This window comes from Balaenoptera physalus (assembly GCF_965194825.1).
Source record: "Balaenoptera physalus genome assembly, chromosome: 21".
Taxonomy (NCBI): Eukaryota; Metazoa; Chordata; class Mammalia; order Artiodactyla; family Balaenopteridae; genus Balaenoptera; species Balaenoptera physalus.
Window position 1 is genome coordinate 7118964 of NC_138902.1, and position 27375 is coordinate 7146338.

Consider the following 27375-nt stretch of genomic DNA (forward strand, 5'->3'; position numbering starts at 1 on the left):
GCTTCCTAAGGAAGGGTGCTGCGAGTTGCCCTACACTCTGATTACATAGAGTGACTGGGAAAGGCTACTAGGTCTGGATGTTTCTTAGAAGAGCAAAGGAGACTGCTGCTACTCACTGTATTTGTACGAAAACGGGTGCCTACCCGAGTGTGCCTAGTGTCTGGTAAAGTGAAGAAACGTTCAAGTAATGCAGACCTTCGAATACGACATAATGGAAACTGCTAAGCGCTTTCGCTTCAGCAAGGCTTTTCAGGCCTTAGCTTGAGGCAAAGACTCACGTCAAGTTTCCCTGTAGCTCTAGAGCAGGACAGCAGGAGCTCCCACCCATGCTATGGAAGCACCGTGTTTCCTTAGAGAAAACTACTTCTCTTTCGTGAGGGCTGCCTACAGAGACCAGAAGCCAGGTAAAAACAGTGTTATTTAGGCTTCTTCAGGGAAGCATGTTTAGAGATTTAACATGGGAAAGCAAGGCTTGTGCCTTCAGGTCTTCTTCTCCGGTTAAAATGCAGCCGAAACCCTTCTGATTTCTAACAAGTCAATAGAGACTCTAGCTACACCCTGGTCCCTTGCTGAATCAACTTTTCTTCACAGGGTTTTCTGCATGTATCGAACTCCCTCATTCTTGGAACGCTCTAGGTAACCCTTCGGGCCTAAACCTATTCTAAAGTCCTGCAGTGCAACAGGAAAAACTTTGCTTAGATTCCAGTAGGAATGCAACCTGCTTTCTCCTGTAGGTATGGGGTCCTTGGGTAAGAGTTCCTAGAAGAAGGCGAAGCAGATTGTGTTTCTTAGTGTAGCTCCAATGAGGGCAATGAGGCAGACTTCCATGGCATGTAGGTCGTGAGAGAACAGAATTCCTGGAGCTGTTGAAGAGCTGAGTCCACCTAACTTCCTAAGGAAGGGTGCAGCGAGTTGTCCTACACTCTGAATACATAGAGTGACTGGGAAAGGCTTCTAAGTCTGGATGTTACTTAGAAGAGCAAAGGAGACTGCTGGTACTCAATGTATTTGTAGGAAAAAGGGTGCCTACACTAGGGTGCCTAGTGTCTGGTAGAGTGAAGAAACGTTCAAGTAAAGCAGAACTTCCAATACGACATAATGGAAAATGCTAAGCGCTTTCGCTTCAGCAGGGCTTTTCAGGCCTTAGCTTGAGGCAAGGACTCACGTCAAGTTACCCTGTAGCTCTAGAGCATGACAGGAGGAACTCCCACCCATGCTAGGGAAGCACCGTGTTTCCTTAGAGAAACTCCTTTTCTTTCCAGAGGGCTGCCCACAGTGAATAGAGGCCAGTCAAAGCAGTGTTATTTAGGTATCTCAGGCTGGCATGGATAGAGATTTAAAATGGGAACGCAAGGCTTAGGCATTCAAGTCTTCTTTTCTGGTGAACATGCACCCGGACACCTTCTTTTATCTAAAAAGTCCAAAGAGACTCTAGCTACACTCTGGTCCCTTGCTGAATCAACTTTTCTTCACAGAGTGTTCTGCATATATGGAACTCCCTCATCCTTGGAACGTTCTACCAGTGCTATTGGGCCGAAGCCTAGTTTAAAGTCCTGCATTTTAACAGGAAAAACGGTGATTTGGTTCCAGTAGGAATGCAAGCCTCCTCTCTCCTGTAGGTATGGGGTCATTGGGTAAGAGTTCCTAGAGGTAGGCGAAGCAGATTGTGTATCTTTGTGAAGCTCCACAGAGGGCAATGAGGCAGACTTCCATGGCATGTAGGACATGAGAGAACAGATCCCTGGAGCTGTTGAAGAGCTGAGTCCACCTAGCTTCCTAAGGAAGGGTGCTGCGAGTTGCCCTACACTCTGATTACATAGAGTGACTGGGAAAGGCTCCTAGGTCTGGATGTTTCTTAGAAGAGCAAAGGAGACTGCTGCTACTCACTGTATTTGTACGAAAACGGGTGCCTACCCGAGTGTGCCTAGTGTCTGGTAAAGTGAAGAAACGTTCAAGTAATGCAGACCTTCGAATACGACATAATGGAAACTGCTAAGCGCTTTCGCTTCAGCAAGGCTTTTCAGGCCTTAGCTTGAGGCAAAGACTCACGTCAAGTTTCCCTGTAGCTCTAGAGCAGGACAGCAGGAGCTCCCACCCATGCTATGGAAGCACCGTGTTTCCTTAGAGAAAACTACTTCTCTTTCGTGAGGGCTGCCTACAAAGACCAGAAGCCAGGTAAAAACAGTGTTATTTAGGATTCTTCAGGGAAGCATGTTTAGAGATTTAACATGGGAAAGCAAGGCTTGTGCCTTCAGGTCTTCTTCTCCGGTTAAAATGCAGCCGAAACCCTTCTGATTTCTAACAAGTCAATAGAGACTCTAGCTACACCCTGGTCCCTTGCTGAATCAACTTTTCTTCACAGGGTTTTCTGCATGTATCGAACTCCCTCATTCTTGGAACGCTCTAGGTAACCCTTCGGGCCTAAACCTATTCTAAAGTCCTGCAGTGCAACCGGAAAAACTTTGCTTAGATTCCAGGAGGAATGCAACCTGCTTTCTCCTGTAGGTATGGGGTCCTTGGGTAAGAGTTCCTAGAAGAAGGCGAAGCAGATTGTGTTTCTTAGTGTTGCTCCAATGAGGGCAATGAGGCAGACTTCCATGGCATGTAGGTCGTGAGAGAACAGAATTCCTGGAGCTGTTGAAGAGCTGAGTCCACCTAACTTCCTAAGGAAGGGTGCAGCGAGTTGTCCTACACTCTGAATACATAGAGTGACTGGGAAAGGCTTCTAAGTCTGGATGTTACTTAGAAGAGCAAAGGAGACTGCTGGTACTCAATGTATTTGTAGGAAAAAGGGTGCCTACACTAGGGTGCCTAGTGTCTGGTAGAGTGAAGAAACGTTCAAGTAAAGCAGAACTTCCAATACGACATAATGGAAAATGCTAAGCGCTTTCGCTTCAGCAGGGCTTTTCAGGCCTTAGCTTGAGGCAAGGACTCACGTCAAGTTACCCTGTAGCTCTAGAGCATGACAGGAGGAACTCCCACCCATGCTAGGGAAGCACCGTGTTTCCTTAGAGAAACTCCTTTTCTTTCCAGAGGGCTGCCCACAGTGAATAGAGGCCAGTCAAAGCAGTGTTATTTAGGTATCTCAGGCTGGCATGGATAGAGATTTAAAATGGGAACGCAAGGCTTAGGCATTCAAGTCTTCTTTTCTGGTGAACATGCACCCGGACACCTTCTTTTATCTAAAAAGTCCAAAGAGACTCTAGCTACACTCTGGTCCCTTGCTGAATCAACTTTTCTTCACAGAGTGTTCTGCATATATGGAACTCCCTCATCCTTGGAACGTTCTACCAGTGCTATTGGGCCGAAGCCTAGTTTAAAGTCCTGCATTTTAACAGGAAAAACGGTGATTTGGTTCCAGTAGGAATGCAAGCCTCCTCTCTCCTGTAGGTATGGGGTCATTGGGTAAGAGTTCCTAGAGGTAGGCGAAGCAGATTGTGTATCTTTGTGAAGCTCCACAGAGGGCAATGAGGCAGACTTCCATGGCATGTAGGACATGAGAGAACAGATCCCTGGAGCTGTTGAAGAGCTGAGTCCACCTAGCTTCCTAAGGAAGGGTGCTGCGAGTTGCCCTACACTCTGATTACATAGAGTGACTGGGAAAGGCTCCTAGGTCTGGATGTTTCTTAGAAGAGCAAAGGAGACTGCTGGTACTCACTGTATTTGTACGAAAACGGGTGCCTACCCGAGTGTGCCTAGTGTCTGGTAAAGTGAAGAAACGTTCAAGTAATGCAGACCTTCGAATACGACATAATGGAAACTGCTAAGCGCTTTCGCTTCAGCAAGGCTTTTCAGGCCTTAGCTTGAGGCAAAGACTCACGTCAAGTTTCCCTGTAGCTCTAGAGCAGGACAGCAGGAGCTCCCACCCATGCTATGGAAGCACCGTGTTTCCTTAGAGAAAACTACTTCTCTTTCGTGAGGGCTGCCTACAAAGACCAGAAGCCAGGTAAAAACAGTGTTATTTAGGATTCTTCAGGGAAGCATGTTTAGAGATTTAACATGGGAAAGCAAGGCTTGTGCCTTCAGGTCTTCTTCTCCGGTTAAAATGCAGCCGAAACCCTTCTGATTTCTAACAAGTCAATAGAGACTCTAGCTACACCCTGGTCCCTTGCTGAATCAACTTTTCTTCACAGGGTTTTCTGCATGTATCGAACTCCCTCATTCTTGGAACGCTCTAGGTAACCCTTCGGGCCTAAACCTATTCTAAAGTCCTGCAGTGTAACAGGAAAAACTTTGCTTAGATTCCAGGAGGAATGCAACCTGCTTTCTCCTGTAGGTATGGGGTCCTTGGGTAAGAGTTCCTAGAAGAAGGCGAAGCAGATTGTGTTTCTTAGTGTTGCTCCAATGAGGGCAATGAGGCAGACTTCCATGGCATGTAGGTCGTGAGAGAACAGAATTCCTGGAGCTGTTGAAGAGCTGAGTCCACCTAACTTCCTAAGGAAGGGTGCAGCGAGTTGTCCTACACTCTGAATACATAGAGTGACTGGGAAAGGCTTCTAAGTCTGGATGTTACTTAGAAGAGCAAAGGAGACTGCTGGTACTCAATGTATTTGTAGGAAAAAGGGTGCCTACACTAGGGTGCCTAGTGTCTGGTAGAGTGAAGAAACATTCAAATAAAGCAGAACTTCCAATACGACATAATGGAAAATGCTAAGCGCTTTCGCTTCAGCAGGGCTTTTCAGGCCTTAGCTTGAGGCAAGGACTCACGTCAAGTTACCCTGTAGCTCTAGAGCATGACAGGAGGAACTCCCACCCATGCTAGGGAAGCACCGTGTTTCCTTAGAGAAACTCCTTTTCTTTCCAGAGGGCTGCCCACAGTGAATAGAGGCCAGTCAAAGCAGTGTTATTTAGGTATCTCAGGCTGGCATGGATAGAGATTTAAAATGGGAACGCAAGGCTTAGGCATTCAAGTCTTCTTTTCTGGTGAACATGCACCCGGACACCTTCTTTTATCTAAAAAGTCCAAAGAGACTCTAGCTACACTCTGGTCCCTTGCTGAATCAACTTTTCTTCACAGAGTGTTCTGCATATATGGAACTCCCTCATCCTTGGAACGTTCTACCAGTGCTATTGGGCCGAAGCCTAGTTTAAAGTCCTGCATTTTAACAGGAAAAACGGTGATTTGGTTCCAGTAGGAATGCAAGCCTCCTCTCTCCTGTAGGTATGGGGTCATTGGGTAAGAGTTCCTAGAGGTAGGCGAAGCAGATTGTGTATCTTTGTGAAGCTCCACAGAGGGCAATGAGGCAGACTTCCATGGCATGTAGGACATGAGAGAACAGATCCCTGGAGCTGTTGAAGAGCTGAGTCCACCTAGCTTCCTAAGGAAGGGTGCTGCGAGTTGCCCTACACTCTGATTACATAGAGTGACTGGGAAAGGCTCCTAGGTCTGGATGTTTCTTAGAAGAGCAAAGGAGACTGCTGCTACTCACTGTATTTGTACGAAAACGGGTGCCTACCCGAGTGTGCCTAGTGTCTGGTAAAGTGAAGAAACGTTCAAGTAATGCAGACCTTCGAATACGACATAATGGAAACTGCTAAGCGCTTTCGCTTCAGCAAGGCTTTTCAGGCCTTAGCTTGAGGCAAAGACTCACGTCAAGTTTCCCTGTAGCTCTAGAGCAGGACAGCAGGAGCTCCCACCCATGCTATGGAAGCACCGTGTTTCCTTAGAGAAAACTACTTCTCTTTCGTGAGGGCTGCCTACAAAGACCAGAAGCCAGGTAAAAACAGTGTTATTTAGGATTCTTCAGGGAAGCATGTTTAGAGATTTAACATGGGAAAGCAAGGCTTGTGCCTTCAGGTCTTCTTCTCCGGTTAAAATGCAGCCGAAACCCTTCTGATTTCTAACAAGTCAATAGAGACTCTAGCTACACCCTGGTCCCTTGCTGAATCAACTTTTCTTCACAGGGTTTTCTGCATGTATCGAACTCCCTCATTCTTGGAACGCTCTAGGTAACCCTTCGGGCCTAAACCTATTCTAAAGTCCTGCAGTGTAACAGGAAAAACTTTGCTTAGATTCCAGGAGGAATGCAACCTGCTTTCTCCTGTAGGTATGGGGTCCTTGGGTAAGAGTTCCTAGAAGAAGGCGAAGCAGATTGTGTTTCTTAGTGTTGCTCCAATGAGGGCAATGAGGCAGACTTCCATGGCATGTAGGTCGTGAGAGAACAGAATTCCTGGAGCTGTTGAAGAGCTGAGTCCACCTAACTTCCTAAGGAAGGGTGCAGCGAGTTGTCCTACACTCTGAATACATAGAGTGACTGGGAAAGGCTTCTAAGTCTGGATGTTACTTAGAAGAGCAAAGGAGACTGCTGGTACTCAATGTATTTGTAGGAAAAAGGGTGCCTACACTAGGGTGCCTAGTGTCTGGTAGAGTGAAGAAACATTCAAATAAAGCAGAACTTCCAATACGACATAATGGAAAATGCTAAGCGCTTTCGCTTCAGCAGGGCTTTTCAGGCCTTAGCTTGAGGCAAGGACTCACGTCAAGTTACCCTGTAGCTCTAGAGCATGACAGGAGGAACTCCCACCCATGCTAGGGAAGCACCGTGTTTCCTTAGAGAAACTCCTTTTCTTTCCAGAGGGCTGCCCACAGTGAATAGAGGCCAGTCAAAGCAGTGTTATTTAGGTATCTCAGGCTGGCATGGATAGAGATTTAAAATGGGAACGCAAGGCTTAGGCATTCAAGTCTTCTTTTCTGGTGAACATGCACCCGGACACCTTCTTTTATCTAAAAAGTCCAAAGAGACTCTAGCTACACTCTGGTCCCTTGCTGAATCAACTTTTCTTCACAGAGTGTTCTGCATATATGGAACTCCCTCATCCTTGGAACGTTCTACCAGTGCTATTGGGCCGAAGCCTAGTTTAAAGTCCTGCATTTTAACAGGAAAAACGGTGATTTGGTTCCAGTAGGAATGCAAGCCTCCTCTCTCCTGTAGGTATGGGGTCATTGGGTAAGAGTTCCTAGAGGTAGGCGAAGCAGATTGTGTATCTTTGTGAAGCTCCACAGAGGGCAATGAGGCAGACTTCCATGGCATGTAGGACATGAGAGAACAGATCCCTGGAGCTGTTGAAGAGCTGAGTCCACCTAGCTTCCTAAGGAAGGGTGCTGCGAGTTGCCCTACACTCTGATTACATAGAGTGACTGGGAAAGGCTCCTAGGTCTGGATGTTTCTTAGAAGAGCAAAGGAGACTGCTGCTACTCACTGTATTTGTACGAAAACGGGTGCCTACCCGAGTGTGCCTAGTGTCTGGTAAAGTGAAGAAACGTTCAAGTAATGCAGACCTTCGAATACGACATAATGGAAACTGCTAAGCGCTTTCGCTTCAGCAAGGCTTTTCAGGCCTTAGCTTGAGGCAAAGACTCACGTCAAGTTTCCCTGTAGCTCTAGAGCAGGACAGCAGGAGCTCCCACCCATGCTATGGAAGCACCGTGTTTCCTTAGAGAAAACTACTTCTCTTTCGTGAGGGCTGCCTACAAAGACCAGAAGCCAGGTAAAAACAGTGTTATTTAGGATTCTTCAGGGAAGCATGTTTAGAGATTTAACATGGGAAAGCAAGGCTTGTGCCTTCAGGTCTTCTTCTCCGGTTAAAATGCAGCCGAAACCCTTCTGATTTCTAACAAGTCAATAGAGACTCTAGCTACACCCTGGTCCCTTGCTGAATCAACTTTTCTTCACAGGGTTTTCTGCATGTATCGAACTCCCTCATTCTTGGAACGCTCTAGGTAACCCTTCGGGCCTAAACCTATTCTAAAGTCCTGCAGTGCAACAGGAAAAACTTTGCTTAGATTCCAGGAGGAATGCAACCTGCTTTCTCCTGTAGGTATGGGGTCCTTGGGTAAGAGTTCCTAGAAGAAGGCGAAGCAGATTGTGTTTCTTAGTGTTGCTCCAATGAGGGCAATGAGGCAGACTTCCATGGCATGTAGGTCGTGAGAGAACAGAATTCCTGGAGCTGTTGAAGAGCTGAGTCCACCTAACTTCCTAAGGAAGGGTGCAGCGAGTTGTCCTACACTCTGAATACATAGAGTGACTGGGAAAGGCTTCTAAGTCTGGATGTTACTTAGAAGAGCAAAGGAGACTGCTGGTACTCAATGTATTTGTAGGAAAAAGGGTGCCTACACTAGGGTGCCTAGTGTCTGGTAGAGTGAAGAAACGTTCAAGTAAAGCAGAACTTCCAATACGACATAATGGAAAATGCTAAGCGCTTTCGCTTCAGCAGGGCTTTTCAGGCCTTAGCTTGAGGCAAGGACTCACGTCAAGTTACCCTGTAGCTCTAGAGCATGACAGGAGGAACTCCCACCCATGCTAGGGAAGCACCGTGTTTCCTTAGAGAAACTCCTTTTCTTTCCAGAGGGCTGCCCACAGTGAATAGAGGCCAGTCAAAGCAGTGTTATTTAGGTATCTCAGGCTGGCATGGATAGAGATTTAAAATGGGAACGCAAGGCTTAGGCATTCAAGTCTTCTTTTCTGGTGAACATGCACCCGGACACCTTCTTTTATCTAAAAAGTCCAAAGAGACTCTAGCTACACTCTGGTCCCTTGCTGAATCAACTTTTCTTCACAGAGTGTTCTGCATATATGGAACTCCCTCATCCTTGGAACGTTCTACCAGTGCTATTGGGCCGAAGCCTAGTTTAAAGTCCTGCATTTTAACAGGAAAAACGGTGATTTGATTCCAGTAGGAATGCAAGCCTCCTCTCTCCTGTAGGTATGGGGTCATTGGGTAAGAGTTCCTAGAGGTAGGCGAAGCAGATTGTGTATCTTTGTGAAGCTCCACAGAGGGCAATGAGGCAGACTTCCATGGCATGTAGGACATGAGAGAACAGATCCCTGGAGCTGTTGAAGAGCTGAGTCCACCTAGCTTCCTAAGGAAGGGTGCTGCGAGTTGCCCTACACTCTGATTACATAGAGTGACTGGGAAAGGCTCCTAGGTCTGGATGTTTCTTAGAAGAGCAAAGGAGACTGCTGGTACTCACTGTATTTGTACGAAAACGGGTGCCTACCCGAGTGTGCCTAGTGTCTGGTAAAGTGAAGAAACGTTCAAGTAATGCAGACCTTCGAATACGACATAATGGAAACTGCTAAGCGCTTTCGCTTCAGCAAGGCTTTTCAGGCCTTAGCTTGAGGCAAAGACTCACGTCAAGTTTCCCTGTAGCTCTAGAGCAGGACAGCAGGAGCTCCCACCCATGCTATGGAAGCACCGTGTTTCCTTAGAGAAAACTACTTCTCTTTCGTGAGGGCTGCCTACAAAGACCAGAAGCCAGGTAAAAACAGTGTTATTTAGGATTCTTCAGGGAAGCATGTTTAGAGATTTAACATGGGAAAGCAAGGCTTGTGCCTTCAGGTCTTCTTCTCCGGTTAAAATGCAGCCGAAACCCTTCTGATTTCTAACAAGTCAATAGAGACTCTAGCTACACCCTGGTCCCTTGCTGAATCAACTTTTCTTCACAGGGTTTTCTGCATGTATCGAACTCCCTCATTCTTGGAACGCTCTAGGTAACCCTTCGGGCCTAAACCTATTCTAAAGTCCTGCAGTGTAACAGGAAAAACTTTGCTTAGATTCCAGGAGGAATGCAACCTGCTTTCTCCTGTAGGTATGGGGTCCTTGGGTAAGAGTTCCTAGAAGAAGGCGAAGCAGATTGTGTTTCTTAGTGTTGCTCCAATGAGGGCAATGAGGCAGACTTCCATGGCATGTAGGTCGTGAGAGAACAGAATTCCTGGAGCTGTTGAAGAGCTGAGTCCACCTAACTTCCTAAGGAAGGGTGCAGCGAGTTGTCCTACACTCTGAATACATAGAGTGACTGGGAAAGGCTTCTAAGTCTGGATGTTACTTAGAAGAGCAAAGGAGACTGCTGGTACTCAATGTATTTGTAGGAAAAAGGGTGCCTACACTAGGGTGCCTAGTGTCTGGTAGAGTGAAGAAACGTTCAAATAAAGCAGAACTTCCAATACGACATAATGGAAAATGCTAAGCGCTTTTGCTTCAGCAGGGCTTTTCAGGCCTTAGCTTGAGGCAAGGACTCACGTCAAGTTACCCTGTAGCTCTAGAGCATGACAGGAGGAACTCCCACCCATGCTAGGGAAGCACCGTGTTTCCTTAGAGAAACTCCTTTTCTTTCCAGAGGGCTGCCCACAGTGAATAGAGGCCAGTCAAAGCAGTGTTATTTAGGTATCTCAGGCTGGCATGGATAGAGATTTAAAATGGGAACGCAAGGCTTAGGCATTCAAGTCTTCTTTTCTGGTGAACATGCACCCGGACACCTTCTTTTATCTAAAGAGTCCAAAGAGACTCTAGCTACACTCTGGTCCCTTGCTGAATCAACTTTTCTTCACAGAGTGTTCTGCATATATGGAACTCCCTCATCCTTGGAACGTTCTACCAGTGCTATTGGGCCGAAGCCTAGTTTAAAGTCCTGCATTTTAACAGGAAAAACGGTGATTTGGTTCCAGTAGGAATGCAAGCCTCCTCTCTCCTGTAGGTATGGGGTCATTGGGTAAGAGTTCCTAGAGGTAGGCGAAGCAGATTGTGTATCTTTGTGAAGCTCCACAGAGGGCAATGAGGCAGACTTCCATGGCATGTAGGACATGAGAGAACAGATCCCTGGAGCTGTTGAAGAGCTGAGTCCACCTAGCTTCCTAAGGAAGGGTGCTGCGAGTTGCCCTACACTCTGATTACATAGAGTGACTGGGAAAGGCTCCTAGGTCTGGATGTTTCTTAGAAGAGCAAAGGAGACTGCTGCTACTCACTGTATTTGTACGAAAACGGGTGCCTACCCGAGTGTGCCTAGTGTCTGGTAAAGTGAAGAAACGTTCAAGTAATGCAGACCTTCGAATACGACATAATGGAAACTGCTAAGCGCTTTCGCTTCAGCAAGGCTTTTCAGGCCTTAGCTTGAGGCAAAGACTCACGTCAAGTTTCCCTGTAGCTCTAGAGCAGGACAGCAGGAGCTCCCACCCATGCTATGGAAGCACCATGTTTCCTTAGAGAAAACTACTTCTCTTTCGTGAGGGCTGCCTACAAAGACCAGAAGCCAGGTAAAAACAGTGTTATTTAGGATTCTTCAGGGAAGCATGTTTAGAGATTTAACATGGGAAAGCAAGGCTTGTGCCTTCAGGTCTTCTTCTCCGGTTAAAATGCAGCCGAAACCCTTCTGATTTCTAACAAGTCAATAGAGACTCTAGCTACACCCTGGTCCCTTGCTGAATCAACTTTTCTTCACAGGGTTTTCTGCATGTATCGAACTCCCTCATTCTTGGAACGCTCTAGGTAACCCTTCGGGCCTAAACCTATTCTAAAGTCCTGCAGTGCAACAGGAAAAACTTTGCTTAGATTCCAGGAGGAATGCAACCTGCTTTCTCCTGTAGGTATGGGGTCCTTGGGTAAGAGTTCCTAGAAGAAGGCGAAGCAGATTGTGTTTCTTAGTGTTGCTCCAATGAGGGCAATGAGGCAGACTTCCATGGCATGTAGGTCGTGAGAGAACAGAATTCCTGGAGCTGTTGAAGAGCTGAGTCCACCTAACTTCCTAAGGAAGGGTGCAGCGAGTTGTCCTACACTCTGAATACATAGAGTGACTGGGAAAGGCTTCTAAGTCTGGATGTTACTTAGAAGAGCAAAGGAGACTGCTGGTACTCAATGTATTTGTAGGAAAAAGGGTGCCTACACTAGGGTGCCTAGTGTCTGGTAGAGTGAAGAAACGTTCAAGTAAAGCAGAACTTCCAATACGACATAATGGAAAATGCTAAGCGCTTTCGCTTCAGCAGGGCTTTTCAGGCCTTAGCTTGAGGCAAGGACTCACGTCAAGTTACCCTGTAGCTCTAGAGCATGACAGGAGGAACTCCCACCCATGCTAGGGAAGCACCGTGTTTCCTTAGAGAAACTCCTTTTCTTTCCAGAGGGCTGCCCACAGTGAATAGAGGCCAGTCAAAGCAGTGTTATTTAGGTATCTCAGGCTGGCATGGATAGAGATTTAAAATGGGAACGCAAGGCTTAGGCATTCAAGTCTTCTTTTCTGGTGAACATGCACCCGGACACCTTCTTTTATCTAAAAAGTCCAAAGAGACTCTAGCTACACTCTGGTCCCTTGCTGAATCAACTTTTCTTCACAGAGTGTTCTGCATATATGGAACTCCCTCATCCTTGGAACGTTCTACCAGTGCTATTGGGCCGAAGCCTAGTTTAAAGTCCTGCATTTTAACAGGAAAAACGGTGATTTGGTTCCAGTAGGAATGCAAGCCTCCTCTCTCCTGTAGGTATGGGGTCATTGGGTAAGAGTTCCTAGAGGTAGGCGAAGCAGATTGTGTATCTTTGTGAAGCTCCACAGAGGGCAATGAGGCAGACTTCCATGGCATGTAGGACATGAGAGAACAGATCCCTGGAGCTGATGAAGAGCTGAGTCCACCTAGCTTCCTAAGGAAGGGTGCTGCGAGTTGCCCTACACTCTGATTACATAGAGTGACTGGGAAAGGCTCCTAGGTCTGGATGTTTCTTAGAAGAGCAAAGGAGACTGCTGCTACTCACTGTATTTGTACGAAAAAGGGTGCCTACCCGAGTGTGCCTAGTGTCTGGTAAAGTGAAGAAACGTTCAAGTAATGCAGACCTTCGAATACGACATAATGGAAACTGCTAAGCGCTTTCGCTTCAGCAAGGCTTTTCAGGCCTTAGCTTGAGGCAAAGACTCACGTCAAGTTTCCCTGTAGCTCTAGAGCAGGACAGCAGGAGCTCCCACCCATGCTATGGAAGCACCATGTTTCCTTAGAGAAAACTACTTCTCTTTCGTGAGGGCTGCCTACAAAGACCAGAAGCCAGGTAAAAACAGTGTTATTTAGGATTCTTCAGGGAAGCATGTTTAGAGATTTAACATGGGAAAGCAAGGCTTGTGCCTTCAGGTCTTCTTCTCCGGTTAAAATGCAGCCGAAACCCTTCTGATTTCTAACAAGTCAATAGAGACTCTAGCTACACCCTGGTCCCTTGCTGAATCAACTTTTCTTCACAGGGTTTTCTGCATGTATCGAACTCCCTCATTCTTGGAACGCTCTAGGTAACCCTTCGGGCCTAAACCTATTCTAAAGTCCTGCAGTGCAACAGGAAAAACTTTGCTTAGATTCCAGGAGGAATGCAACCTGCTTTCTCCTGTAGGTATGGGGTCCTTGGGTAAGAGTTCCTAGAAGAAGGCGAAGCAGATTGTGTTTCTTAGTGTTGCTCCAATGAGGGCAATGAGGCAGACTTCCATGGCATGTAGGTCGTGAGAGAACAGAATTCCTGGAGCTGTTGAAGAGCTGAGTCCACCTAACTTCCTAAGGAAGGGTGCAGCGAGTTGTCCTACACTCTGAATACATAGAGTGACTGGGAAAGGCTTCTAAGTCTGGATGTTACTTAGAAGAGCAAAGGAGACTGCTGGTACTCAATGTATTTGTAGGAAAAAGGGTGCCTACACTAGGGTGCCTAGTGTCTGGTAGAGTGAAGAAACGTTCAAGTAAAGCAGAACTTCCAATACGACATAATGGAAAATGCTAAGCGCTTTTGCTTCAGCAGGGCTTTTCAGGCCTTAGCTTGAGGCAAGGACTCACGTCAAGTTACCCTGTAGCTCTAGAGCATGACAGGAGGAACTCCCACCCATGCTAGGGAAGCACCGTGTTTCCTTAGAGAAACTCCTTTTCTTTCCAGAGGGCTGCCCACAGTGAATAGAGGCCAGTCAAAGCAGTGTTATTTAGGTATCTCAGGCTGGCATGGATAGAGATTTAAAATGGGAACGCAAGGCTTAGGCATTCAAGTCTTCTTTTCTGGTGAACATGCACCCGGACACCTTCTTTTATCTAAAAAGTCCAAAGAGACTCTAGCTACACTCTGGTCCCTTGCTGAATCAACTTTTCTTCACAGAGTGTTCTGCATATATGGAACTCCCTCATCCTTGGAACGTTCTACCAGTGCTATTGGGCCGAAGCCTAGTTTAAAGTCCTGCATTTTAACAGGAAAAACGGTGATTTGGTTCCAGTAGGAATGCAAGCCTCCTCTCTCCTGTAGGTATGGGGTCATTGGGTAAGAGTTCCTAGAGGTAGGCGAAGCAGATTGTGTATCTTTGTGAAGCTCCACAGAGGGCAATGAGGCAGACTTCCATGGCATGTAGGACATGAGAGAACAGATCCCTGGAGCTGTTGAAGAGCTGAGTCCACCTAGCTTCCTAAGGAAGGGTGCTGCGAGTTGCCCTACACTCTGATTACATAGAGTGACTGGGAAAGGCTCCTAGGTCTGGATGTTTCTTAGAAGAGCAAAGGAGACTGCTGCTACTCACTGTATTTGTACGAAAACGGGTGCCTACCCGAGTGTGCCTAGTGTCTGGTAAAGTGAAGAAACGTTCAAGTAATGCAGACCTTCGAATACGACATAATGGAAACTGCTAAGCGCTTTCGCTTCAGCAAGGCTTTTCAGGCCTTAGCTTGAGGCAAAGACTCACGTCAAGTTTCCCTGTAGCTCTAGAGCAGGACAGCAGGAGCTCCCACCCATGCTATGGAAGCACCGTGTTTCCTTAGAGAAAACTACTTCTCTTTCGTGAGGGCTGTCTACAAAGACCAGAAGCCAGGTAAAAACAGTGTTATTTAGGATTCTTCAGGGAAGCATGTTTAGAGATTTAACATGGGAAAGCAAGGCTTGTGCCTTCAGGTCTTCTTCTCCGGTTAAAATGCAGCCGAAACCCTTCTGATTTCTAACAAGTCAATAGAGACTCTAGCTACACCCTGGTCCCTTGCTGAATCAACTTTTCTTCACAGGGTTTTCTGCATGTATCGAACTCCCTCATTCTTGGAACGCTCTAGGTAACCCTTCGGGCCTAAACCTATTCTAAAGTCCTGCAGTGCAACAGGAAAAACTTTGCTTAGATTCCAGGAGGAATGCAACCTGCTTTCTCCTGTAGGTATGGGGTCCTTGGGTAAGAGTTCCTAGAAGAAGGCGAAGCAGATTGTGTTTCTTAGTGTTGCTCCAATGAGGGCAATGAGGCAGACTTCCATGGCATGTAGGTCGTGAGAGAACAGAATTCCTGGAGCTGTTGAAGAGCTGAGTCCACCTAACTTCCTAAGGAAGGGTGCAGCGACTTGTCCTACACTCTGAATACATAGAGTGACTGGGAAAGGCTTCTAAGTCTGGATGTTACTTAGAAGAGCAAAGGAGACTGCTGGTACTCAATGTATTTGTAGGAAAAAGGGTGCCTACACTAGGGTGCCTAGTGTCTGGTAGAGTGAAGAAACGTTCAAGTAAAGCAGAACTTCCAATACGACATAATGGAAAATGCTAAGCGCTTTCGCTTCAGCAGGGCTTTTCAGGCCTTAGCTTGAGGCAAGGACTCACGTCAAGTTACCCTGTAGCTCTAGAGCATGACAGGAGGAACTCCCACCCATGCTAGGGAAGCACCGTGTTTCCTTAGAGAAACTCCTTTTCTTTCCAGAGGGCTGCCCACAGTGAATAGAGGCCAGTCAAAGCAGTGTTATTTAGGTATCTCAGGCTGGCATGGATAGAGATTTAAAATGGGAACGCAAGGCTTAGGCATTCAAGTCTTCTTTTCTGGTGAACATGCACCCGGACACCTTCTTTTATCTAAAAAGTCCAAAGAGACTCTAGCTACACTCTGGTCCCTTGCTGAATCAACTTTTCTTCACAGAGTGTTCTGCATATATGGAACTCCCTCATCCTTGGAACGTTCTACCAGTGCTATTGGGCCGAAGCCTAGTTTAAAGTCCTGCATTTTAACAGGAAAAACGGTGATTTGGTTCCAGTAGGAATGCAAGCCTCCTCTCTCCTGTAGGTATGGGGTCATTGGGTAAGAGTTCCTAGAGGTAGGCGAAGCAGATTGTGTATCTTTGTGAAGCTCCACAGAGGGCAATGAGGCAGACTTCCATGGCATGTAGGACATGAGAGAACAGATCCCTGGAGCTGATGAAGAGCTGAGTCCACCTAGCTTCCTAAGGAAGGGTGCTGCGAGTTGCCCTACACTCTGATTACATAGAGTGACTGGGAAAGGCTCCTAGGTCTGGATGTTTCTTAGAAGAGCAAAGGAGACTGCTGCTACTCACTGTATTTGTACGAAAAAGGGTGCCTACCCGAGTGTGCCTAGTGTCTGGTAAAGTGAAGAAACGTTCAAGTAATGCAGACCTTCGAATACGACATAATGGAAACTGCTAAGCGCTTTCGCTTCAGCAAGGCTTTTCAGGCCTTAGCTTGAGGCAAAGACTCACGTCAAGTTTCCCTGTAGCTCTAGAGCAGGACAGCAGGAGCTCCCACCCATGCTATGGAAGCACCGTGTTTCCTTAGAGAAAACTACTTCTCTTTCGTGAGGGCTGCCTACAAAGACCAGAAGCCAGGTAAAAACAGTGTTATTTAGGATTCTTCAGGGAAGCATGTTTAGAGATTTAACATGGGAAAGCAAGGCTTGTGCCTTCAGGTCTTCTTCTCCGGTTAAAATGCAGCCGAAACCCTTCTGATTTCTAACAAGTCAATAGAGACTCTAGCTACACCCTGGTCCCTTGCTGAATCAACTTTTCTTCACAGGGTTTTCTGCATGTATCGAACTCCCTCATTCTTGGAACGCTCTAGGTAACCCTTCGGGCCTAAACCTATTCTAAAGTCCTGCAGTGCAACAGGAAAAACTTTGCTTAGATTCCAGGAGGAATGCAACCTGCTTTCTCCTGTAGGTATGGGGTCCTTGGGTAAGAGTTCCTAGAAGAAGGCGAAGCAGATTGTGTTTCTTAGTGTTGCTCCAATGAGGGCAATGAGGCAGACTTCCATGGCATGTAGGTCGTGAGAGAACAGAATTCCTGGAGCTGTTGAAGAGCTGAGTCCACCTAACTTCCTAAGGAAGGGTGCAGCGAGTTGTCCTACACTCTGAATACATAGAGTGACTGGGAAAGGCTTCTAAGTCTGGATGTTACTTAGAAGAGCAAAGGAGACTGCTGGTACTCAATGTATTTGTAGGAAAAAGGGTGCCTACACTAGGGTGCCTAGTGTCTGGTAGAGTGAAGAAACGTTCAAGTAAAGCAGAACTTCCAATACGACATAATGGAAAATGCTAAGCGCTTTCGCTTCAGCAGGGCTTTTCAGGCCTTAGCTTGAGGCAAGGACTCACGTCAAGTTACCCTGTAGCTCTAGAGCATGACAGGAGGAACTCCCACCCATGCTAGGGAAGCACCGTGTTTCCTTAGAGAAACTCCTTTTCTTTCCAGAGGGCTGCCCACAGTGAATAGAGGCCAGTCAAAGCAGTGTTATTTAGGTATCTCAGGCTGGCATGGATAGAGATTTAAAATGGGAACGCAAGGCTTAGGCATTCAAGTCTTCTTTTCTGGTGAACATGCACCCGGACACCTTCTTTTATCTAAAAAGTCCAAAGAGACTCTAGCTACACTCTGGTCCCTTGCTGAATCAACTTTTCTTCACAGAGTGTTCTGCATATATGGAACTCCCTCATCCTTGGAACGTTCTACCAGTGCTATTGGGCCGAAGCCTAGTTTAAAGTCCTGCATTTTAACAGGAAAAACGGTGATTTGGTTCCAGTAGGAATGCAAGCCTCCTCTCTCCTGTAGGTATGGGGTCATTGGGTAAGAGTTCCTAGAGGTAGGCGAAGCAGATTGTGTATCTTTGTGAAGCTCCACAGAGGGCAATGAGGCAGACTTCCATGGCATGTAGGACATGAGAGAACAGATCCCTGGAGCTGTTGAAGAGCTGAGTCCACCTAGCTTCCTAAGGAAGGGTGCTGCGAGTTGCCCTACACTCTGATTACATAGAGTGACTGGGAAAGGCTCCTAGGTCTGGATGTTTCTTAGAAGAGCAAAGGAGACTGCTGCTACTCACTGTATTTGTACGAAAACGGGTGCCTACCCGAGTGTGCCTAGTGTCTGGTAAAGTGAAGAAACGTTCAAGTAATGCAGACCTTCGAATACGACATAATGGAAACTGCTAAGCGCTTTCGCTTCAGCAAGGCTTTTCAGGCCTTAGCTTGAGGCAAAGACTCACGTCAAGTTTCCCTGTAGCTCTAGAGCAGGACAGCAGGAGCTCCCACCCATGCTATGGAAGCACCGTGTTTCCTTAGAGAAAACTACTTCTCTTTCGTGAGGGCTGCCTACAAAGACCAGAAGCCAGGTAAAAACAGTGTTATTTAGGATTCTTCAGGGAAGCATGTTTAGAGATTTAACATGGGAAAGCAAGGCTTGTGCCTTCAGGTCTTCTTCTCCGGTTAAAATGCAGCCGAAACCCTTCTGATTTCTAACAAGTCAATAGAGACTCTAGCTACACCCTGGTCCCTTGCTGAATCAACTTTTCTTCACAGGGTTTTCTGCATGTATCGAACTCCCTCATTCTTGGAACGCTCTAGGTAACCCTTCGGGCCTAAACCTATTCTAAAGTCCTGCAGTGCAACAGGAAAAACTTTGCTTAGATTCCAGGAGGAATGCAACCTGCTTTCTCCTGTAGGTATGGGGTCCTTGGGTAAGAGTTCCTAGAAGAAGGCGAAGCAGATTGTGTTTCTTAGTGTTGCTCCAATGAGGGCAATGAGGCAGACTTCCATGGCATGTAGGTCGTGAGAGAACAGAATTCCTGGAGCTGTTGAAGAGCTGAGTCCACCTAACTTCCTAAGGAAGGGTGCAGCGAGTTGTCCTACACTCTGAATACATAGAGTGACTGGGAAAGGCTTCTAAGTCTGGATGTTACTTAGAAGAGCAAAGGAGACTGCTGGTACTCAATGTATTTGTAGGAAAAAGGGTGCCTACACTAGGGTGCCTAGTGTCTGGTAGAGTGAAGAAACGTTCAAGTAAAGCAGAACTTCCAATACGACATAATGGAAAATGCTAAGCGCTTTCGCTTCAGCAGGGCTTTTCAGGCCTTAGCTTGAGGCAAGGACTCACGTCAAGTTACCCTGTAGCTCTAGAGCATGACAGGAGGAACTCCCACCCATGCTAGGGAAGCACCGTGTTTCCTTAGAGAAACTCCTTTTCTTTCCAGAGGGCTGCCCACAGTGAATAGAGGCCAGTCAAAGCAGTGTTATTTAGGTATCTCAGGCTGGCATGGATAGAGATTTAAAATGGGAACGCAAGGCTTAGGCATTCAAGTCTTCTTTTCTGGTGAACATGCACCCGGACACCTTCTTTTATCTAAAAAGTCCAAAGAGACTCTAGCTACACTCTGGTCCCTTGCTGAATCAACTTTTCTTCACAGAGTGTTCTGCATATATGGAACTCCCTCATCCTTGGAACGTTCTACCAGTGCTATTGGGCCGAAGCCTAGTTTAAAGTCCTGCATTTTAACAGGAAAAACGGTGATTTGGTTCCAGTAGGAATGCAAGCCTCCTCTCTCCTGTAGGTATGGGGTCATTGGGTAAGAGTTCCTAGAGGTAGGCGAAGCAGATTGTGTATCTTTGTGAAGCTCCACAGAGGGCAATGAGGCAGACTTCCATGGCATGTAGGACATGAGAGAACAGATCCCTGGAGCTGATGAAGAGCTGAGTCCACCTAGCTTCCTAAGGAAGGGTGCTGCGAGTTGCCCTACACTCTGATTACATAGAGTGACTGGGAAAGGCTCCTAGGTCTGGATGTTTCTTAGAAGAGCAAAGGAGACTGCTGGTACTCACTGTATTTGTACGAAAAAGGGTGCCTACCCGAGTGTGCCTAGTGTCTGGTAAAGTGAAGAAACGTTCAAGTAATGCAGACCTTCGAATACGACATAATGGAAACTGCTAAGCGCTTTCGCTTCAGCAAGGCTTTTCAGGCCTTAGCTTGAGGCAAAGACTCACGTCAAGTTTCCCTGTAGCTCTAGAGCAGGACAGCAGGAGCTCCCACCCATGCTATGGAAGCACCGTGTTTCCTTAGAGAAAACTACTTCTCTTTCGTGAGGGCTGCCTACAAAGACCAGAAGCCAGGTAAAAACAGTGTTATTTAGGATTCTTCAGGGAAGCATGTTTAGAGATTTAACATGGGAAAGCAAGGCTTGTGCCTTCAGGTCTTCTTCTCCGGTTAAAATGCAGCCGAAACCCTTCTGATTTCTAACAAGTCAATAGAGACTCTAGCTACACCCTGGTCCCTTGCTGAATCAACTTTTCTTCACAGGGTTTTCTGCATGTATCGAACTCCCTCATTCTTGGAACGCTCTAGGTAACCCTTCGGGCCTAAACCTATTCTAAAGTCCTGCAGTGCAACAGGAAAAACTTTGCTTAGATTCCAGGAGGAATGCAACCTGCTTTCTCCTGTAGGTATGGGGTCCTTGGGTAAGAGTTCCTAGAAGAAGGCGAAGCAGATTGTGTTTCTTAGTGTTGCTCCAATGAGGGCAATGAGGCAGACTTCCATGGCATGTAGGTCGTGAGAGAACAGAATTCCTGGAGCTGTTGAAGAGCTGAGTCCACCTAACTTCCTAAGGAAGGGTGCAGCGAGTTGTCCTACACTCTGAATACATAGAGTGACTGGGAAAGGCTTCTAAGTCTGGATGTTACTTAGAAGAGCAAAGGAGACTGCTGGTACTCAATGTATTTGTAGGAAAAAGGGTGCCTACACTAGGGTGCCTAGTGTCTGGTAGAGTGAAGAAACGTTCAAGTAAAGCAGAACTTCCAATACGACATAATGGAAAATGCTAAGCGCTTTCGCTTCAGCAGGGCTTTTCAGGCCTTAGCTTGAGGCAAGGACTCACGTCAAGTTACCCTGTAGCTCTAGAGCATGACAGGAGGAACTCCCACCCATGCTAGGGAAGCACCGTGTTTCCTTAGAGAAACTCCTTTTCTTTCCAGAGGGCTGCCCACAGTGAATAGAGGCCAGTCAAAGCAGTGTTATTTAGGTATCTCAGGCTGGCATGGATAGAGATTTAAAATGGGAACGCAAGGCTTAGGCATTCAAGTCTTCTTTTCTGGTGAACATGCACCCGGACACCTTCTTTTATCTAAAAAGTCCAAAGAGACTCTAGCTACACTCTGGTCCCTTGCTGAATCAACTTTTCTTCACAGAGTGTTCTGCATATATGGAACTCCCTCATCCTTGGAACGTTCTACCAGTGCTATTGGGCCGAAGCCTAGTTTAAAGTCCTGCATTTTAACAGGAAAAACGGTGATTTGGTTCCAGTAGGAATGCAAGCCTCCTCTCTCCTGTAGGTATGGGGTCATTGGGTAAGAGTTCCTAGAGGTAGGCGAAGCAGATTGTGTATCTTTGTGAAGCTCCACAGAGGGCAATGAGGCAGACTTCCATGGCATGTAGGACATGAGAGAACAGATCCCTGGAGCTGATGAAGAGCTGAGTCCACCTAGCTTCCTAAGGAAGGGTGCTGCGAGTTGCCCTACACTCTGATTACATAGAGTGACTGGGAAAGGCTCCTAGGTCTGGATGTTTCTTAGAAGAGCAAAGGAGACTGCTGGTACTCACTGTATTTGTACGAAAACGGGTGCCTACCCGAGTGTGCCTAGTGTCTGGTAAAGTGAAGAAACGTTCAAGTAATGCAGACCTTCGAATACGACATAATGGAAACTGCTAAGCGCTTTCGCTTCAGCAAGGCTTTTCAGGCCTTAGCTTGAGGCAAAGACTCACGTCAAGTTTCCCTGTAGCTCTAGAGCAGGACAGCAGGAGCTCCCACCCATGCTATGGAAGCACCGTGTTTCCTTAGAGAAAACTACTTCTCTTTCGTGAGGGCTGCCTACAAAGACCAGAAGCCAGGTAAAAACAGTGTTATTTAGGATTCTTCAGGGAAGCATGTTTAGAGATTTAACATGGGAAAGCAAGGCTTGTGCCTTCAGGTCTTCTTCTCCGGTTAAAATGCAGCCGAAACCCTTCTGATTTCTAACAAGTCAATAGAGACTCTAGCTACACCCTGGTCCCTTGCTGAATCAACTTTTCTTCACAGGGTTTTCTGCATGTATCGAACTCCCTCATTCTTGGAACGCTCTAGGTAACCCTTCGGGCCTAAACCTATTCTAAAGTCCTGCAGTGCAACAGGAAAAACTTTGCTTAGATTCCAGTAGGAATGCAACCTGCTTTCTCCTGTAGGTATGGGGTCCTTGGGTAAGAGTTCCTAGAAGAAGGCGAAGCAGATTGTGTTTCTTAGTGTTGCTCCAATGAGGGCAATGAGGCAGACTTCCATGGCATGTAGGTCGTGAGAGAACAGAATTCCTGGAGCTGTTGAAGAGCTGAGTCCACCTAACTTCCTAAGGAAGGGTGCAGCGAGTTGTCCTACACTCTGAATACATAGAGTGACTGGGAAAGGCTTCTAAGTCTGGATGTTACTTAGAAGAGCAAAGGAGACTGCTGGTACTCAATGTATTTGTAGGAAAAAGGGTGCCTACACTAGGGTGCCTAGTGTCTGGTAGAGTGAAGAAACGTTCAAGTAAAGCAGAACTTCCAATACGACATAATGGAAAATGCTAAGCGCTTTCGCTTCAGCAGGGCTTTTCAGGCCTTAGCTTGAGGCAAGGACTCACGTCAAGTTACCCTGTAGCTCTAGAGCATGACAGGAGGAACTCCCACCCATGCTAGGGAAGCACCGTGTTTCCTTAGAGAAACTCCTTTTCTTTCCAGAGGGCTGCCCACAGTGAATAGAGGCCAGTCAAAGCAGTGTTATTTAGGTATCTCAGGCTGGCATGGATAGAGATTTAAAATGGGAACGCAAGGCTTAGGCATTCAAGTCTTCTTTTCTGGTGAACATGCACCCGGACACCTTCTTTTATCTAAAAAGTCCAAAGAGACTCTAGCTACACTCTGGTCCCTTGCTGAATCAACTTTTCTTCACAGAGTGTTCTGCATATATGGAACTCCCTCATCCTTGGAACGTTCTACCAGTGCTATTGGGCCGAAGCCTAGTTTAAAGTCCTGCATTTTAACAGGAAAAACGGTGATTTGGTTCCAGTAGGAATGCAAGCCTCCTCTCTCCTGTAGGTATGGGGTCATTGGGTAAGAGTTCCTAGAGGTAGGCGAAGCAGATTGTGTATCTTTGTGAAGCTCCACAGAGGGCAATGAGGCAGACTTCCATGGCATGTAGGACATGAGAGAACAGATCCCTGGAGCTGTTGAAGAGCTGAGTCCACCTAGCTTCCTAAGGAAGGGTGCTGCGAGTTGCCCTACACTCTGATTACATAGAGTGACTGGGAAAGGCTCCTAGGTCTGGATGTTTCTTAGAAGAGCAAAGGAGACTGCTGCTACTCACTGTATTTGTACGAAAACGGGTGCCTACCCGAGTGTGCCTAGTGTCTGGTAAAGTGAAGAAACGTTCAAGTAATGCAGACCTTCGAATACGACATAATGGAAACTGCTAAGCGCTTTCGCTTCAGCAAGGCTTTTCAGGCCTTAGCTTGAGGCAAAGACTCACGTCAAGTTTCCCTGTAGCTCTAGAGCAGGACAGCAGGAGCTCCCACCCATGCTATGGAAGCACCGTGTTTCCTTAGAGAAAACTACTTCTCTTTCGTGAGGGCTGCCTACAAAGACCAGAAGCCAGGTAAAAACAGTGTTATTTAGGATTCTTCAGGGAAGCATGTTTAGAGATTTAACATGGGAAAGCAAGGCTTGTGCCTTCAGGTCTTCTTCTCCGGTTAAAATGCAGCCGAAACCCTTCTGATTTCTAACAAGTCAATAGAGACTCTAGCTACACCCTGGTCCCTTGCTGAATCAACTTTTCTTCACAGGGTTTTCTGCATGTATCGAACTCCCTCATTCTTGGAACGCTCTAGGTAACCCTTCGGGCCTAAACCTATTCTAAAGTCCTGCAGTGCAACAGGAAAAACTTTGCTTAGATTCCAGGAGGAATGCAACCTGCTTTCTCCTGTAGGTATGGGGTCCTTGGGTAAGAGTTCCTAGAAGAAGGCGAAGCAGATTGTGTTTCTTAGTGTTGCTCCAATGAGGGCAATGAGGCAGACTTCCATGGCATGTAGGTCGTGAGAGAACAGAATTCCTGGAGCTGTTGAAGAGCTGAGTCCACCTAACTTCCTAAGGAAGGGTGCAGCGAGTTGTCCTACACTCTGAATACATAGAGTGACTGGGAAAGGCTTCTAAGTCTGGATGTTACTTAGAAGAGCAAAGGAGACTGCTGGTACTCAATGTATTTGTAGGAAAAAGGGTGCCTACACTAGGGTGCCTAGTGTCTGGTAGAGTGAAGAAACGTTCAAGTAAAGCAGAACTTCCAATACGACATAATGGAAAATGCTAAGCGCTTTCGCTTCAGCAGGGCTTTTCAGGCCTTAGCTTGAGGCAAGGACTCACGTCAAGTTACCCTGTAGCTCTAGAGCATGACAGGAGGAACTCCCACCCATGCTAGGGAAGCACCGTGTTTCCTTAGAGAAACTCCTTTTCTTTCCAGAGGGCTGCCCACAGTGAATAGAGGCCAGTCAAAGCAGTGTTATTTAGGTATCTCAGGCTGGCATGGATAGAGATTTAAAATGGGAACGCAAGGCTTAGGCATTCAAGTCTTCTTTTCTGGTGAACATGCACCCGGACACCTTCTTTTATCTAAAAAGTCCAAAGAGACTCTAGCTACACTCTGGTCCCTTGCTGAATCAACTTTTCTTCACAGAGTGTTCTGCATATATGGAACTCCCTCATCCTTGGAACGTTCTACCAGTGCTATTGGGCCGAAGCCTAGTTTAAAGTCCTGCATTTTAACAGGAAAAACGGTGATTTGGTTCCAGTAGGAATGCAAGCCTCCTCTCTCCTGTAGGTATGGGGTCATTGGGTAAGAGTTCCTAGAGGTAGGCGAAGCAGATTGTGTATCTTTGTGAAGCTCCACAGAGGGCAATGAGGCAGACTTCCATGGCATGTAGGACATGAGAGAACAGATCCCTGGAGCTGATGAAGAGCTGAGTCCACCTAGCTTCCTAAGGAAGGGTGCTGCGAGTTGCCCTACACTCTGATTACATAGAGTGACTGGGAAAGGCTCCTAGGTCTGGATGTTTCTTAGAAGAGCAAAGGAGACTGCTGCTACTCACTGTATTTGTACGAAAACGGGTGCCTACCCGAGTGTGCCTAGTGTCTGGTAAAGTGAAGAAACGTTCAAGTAATGCAGACCTTCGAATACGACATAATGGAAACTGCTAAGCGCTTTCGCTTCAGCAAGGCTTTTCAGGCCTTAGCTTGAGGCAAAGACTCACGTCAAGTTTCCCTGTAGCTCTAGAGCAGGACAGCAGGAGCTCCCACCCATGCTATGGAAGCACCGTGTTTCCTTAGAGAAAACTACTTCTCTTTCGTGAGGGCTGCCTACAAAGACCAGAAGCCAGGTAAAAACAGTGTTATTTAGGATTCTTCAGGGAAGCATGTTTAGAGATTTAACATGGGAAAGCAAGGCTTGTGCCTTCAGGTCTTCTTCTCCGGTTAAAATGCAGCCGAAACCCTTCTGATTTCTAACAAGTCAATAGAGACTCTAGCTACACCCTGGTCCCTTGCTGAATCAACTTTTCTTCACAGGGTTTTCTGCATGTATCGAACTCCCTCATTCTTGGAACGCTCTAGGTAACCCTTCGGGCCTAAACCTATTCTAAAGTCCTGCAGTGCAACAGGAAAAACTTTGCTTAGATTCCAGGAGGAATGCAACCTGCTTTCTCCTGTAGGTATGGGGTCCTTGGGTAAGAGTTCCTAGAAGAAGGCGAAGCAGATTGTGTTTCTTAGTGTTGCTCCAATGAGGGCAATGAGGCAGACTTCCATGGCATGTAGGTCGTGAGAGAACAGAATTCCTGGAGCTGTTGAAGAGCTGAGTCCACCTAACTTCCTAAGGAAGGGTGCAGCGAGTTGTCCTACACTCTGAATACATAGAGTGACTGGGAAAGGCTTCTAAGTCTGGATGTTACTTAGAAGAGCAAAGGAGACTGCTGGTACTCAATGTATTTGTAGGAAAAAGGGTGCCTACACTAGGGTGCCTAGTGTCTGGTAGAGTGAAGAAACGTTCAAGTAAAGCAGAACTTCCAATACGACATAATGGAAAATGCTAAGCGCTTTCGCTTCAGCAGGGCTTTTCAGGCCTTAGCTTGAGGCAAGGACTCACGTCAAGTTACCCTGTAGCTCTAGAGCATGACAGGAGGAACTCCCACCCATGCTAGGGAAGCACCGTGTTTCCTTAGAGAAACTCCTTTTCTTTCCAGAGGGCTGCCCACAGTGAATAGAGGCCAGTCAAAGCAGTGTTATGTAGGTATCTCAGGCTGGCATGGATAGAGATTTAAAATGGGAACGCAAGGCTTAGGCATTCAAGTCTTCTTTTCTGGTGAACATGCACCCGGACACCTTCTTTTATCTAAAAAGTCCAAAGAGACTCTAGCTACACTCTGGTCCCTTGCTGAATCAACTTTTCTTCACAGAGTGTTCTGCATATATGGAACTCCCTCATCCTTGGAACGTTCTACCAGTGCTATTGGGCCGAAGCCTAGTTTAAAGTCCTGCATTTTAACAGGAAAAACGGTGATTTGGTTCCAGTAGGAATGCAAGCCTCCTCTCTCCTGTAGGTATGGGGTCATTGGGTAAGAGTTCCTAGAGGTAGGCGAAGCAGATTGTGTATCTTTGTGAAGCTCCACAGAGGGCAATGAGGCAGACTTCCATGGCATGTAGGACATGAGAGAACAGATCCCTGGAGCTGATGAAGAGCTGAGTCCACCTAGCTTCCTAAGGAAGGGTGCTGCGAGTTGCCCTACACTCTGATTACATAGAGTGACTGGGAAAGGCTCCTAGGTCTGGATGTTTCTTAGAAGAGCAAAGGAGACTGCTGGTACTCACTGTATTTGTACGAAAAAGGGTGCCTACCCGAGTGTGCCTAGTGTCTGGTAAAGTGAAGAAACGTTCAAGTAATGCAGACCTTCGAATACGACATAATGGAAACTGCTAAGCGCTTTCGCTTCAGCAAGGCTTTTCAGGCCTTAGCTTGAGGCAAAGACTCACGTCAAGTTTCCCTGTAGCTCTAGAGCAGGACAGCAGGAGCTCCCACCCATGCTATGGAAGCACCGTGTTTCCTTAGAGAAAACTACTTCTCTTTCGTGAGGGCTGCCTACAAAGACCAGAAGCCAGGTAAAAACAGTGTTATTTAGGATTCTTCAGGGAAGCATGTTTAGAGATTTAACATGGGAAAGCAAGGCTTGTGCCTTCAGGTCTTCTTCTCCGGTTAAAATGCAGCCGAAACCCTTCTGATTTCTAACAAGTCAATAGAGACTCTAGCTACACCCTGGTCCCTTGCTGAATCAACTTTTCTTCACAGGGTTTTCTGCATGTATCGAACTCCCTCATTCTTGGAACGCTCTAGGTAACCCTTCGGGCCTAAACCTATTCTAAAGTCCTGCAGTGCAACAGGAAAAACTTTGCTTAGATTCCAGGAGGAATGCAACCTGCTTTCTCCTGTAGGTATGGGGTCCTTGGGTAAGAGTTCCTAGAAGAAGGCGAAGCAGATTGTGTTTCTTAGTGTTGCTCCAATGAGGGC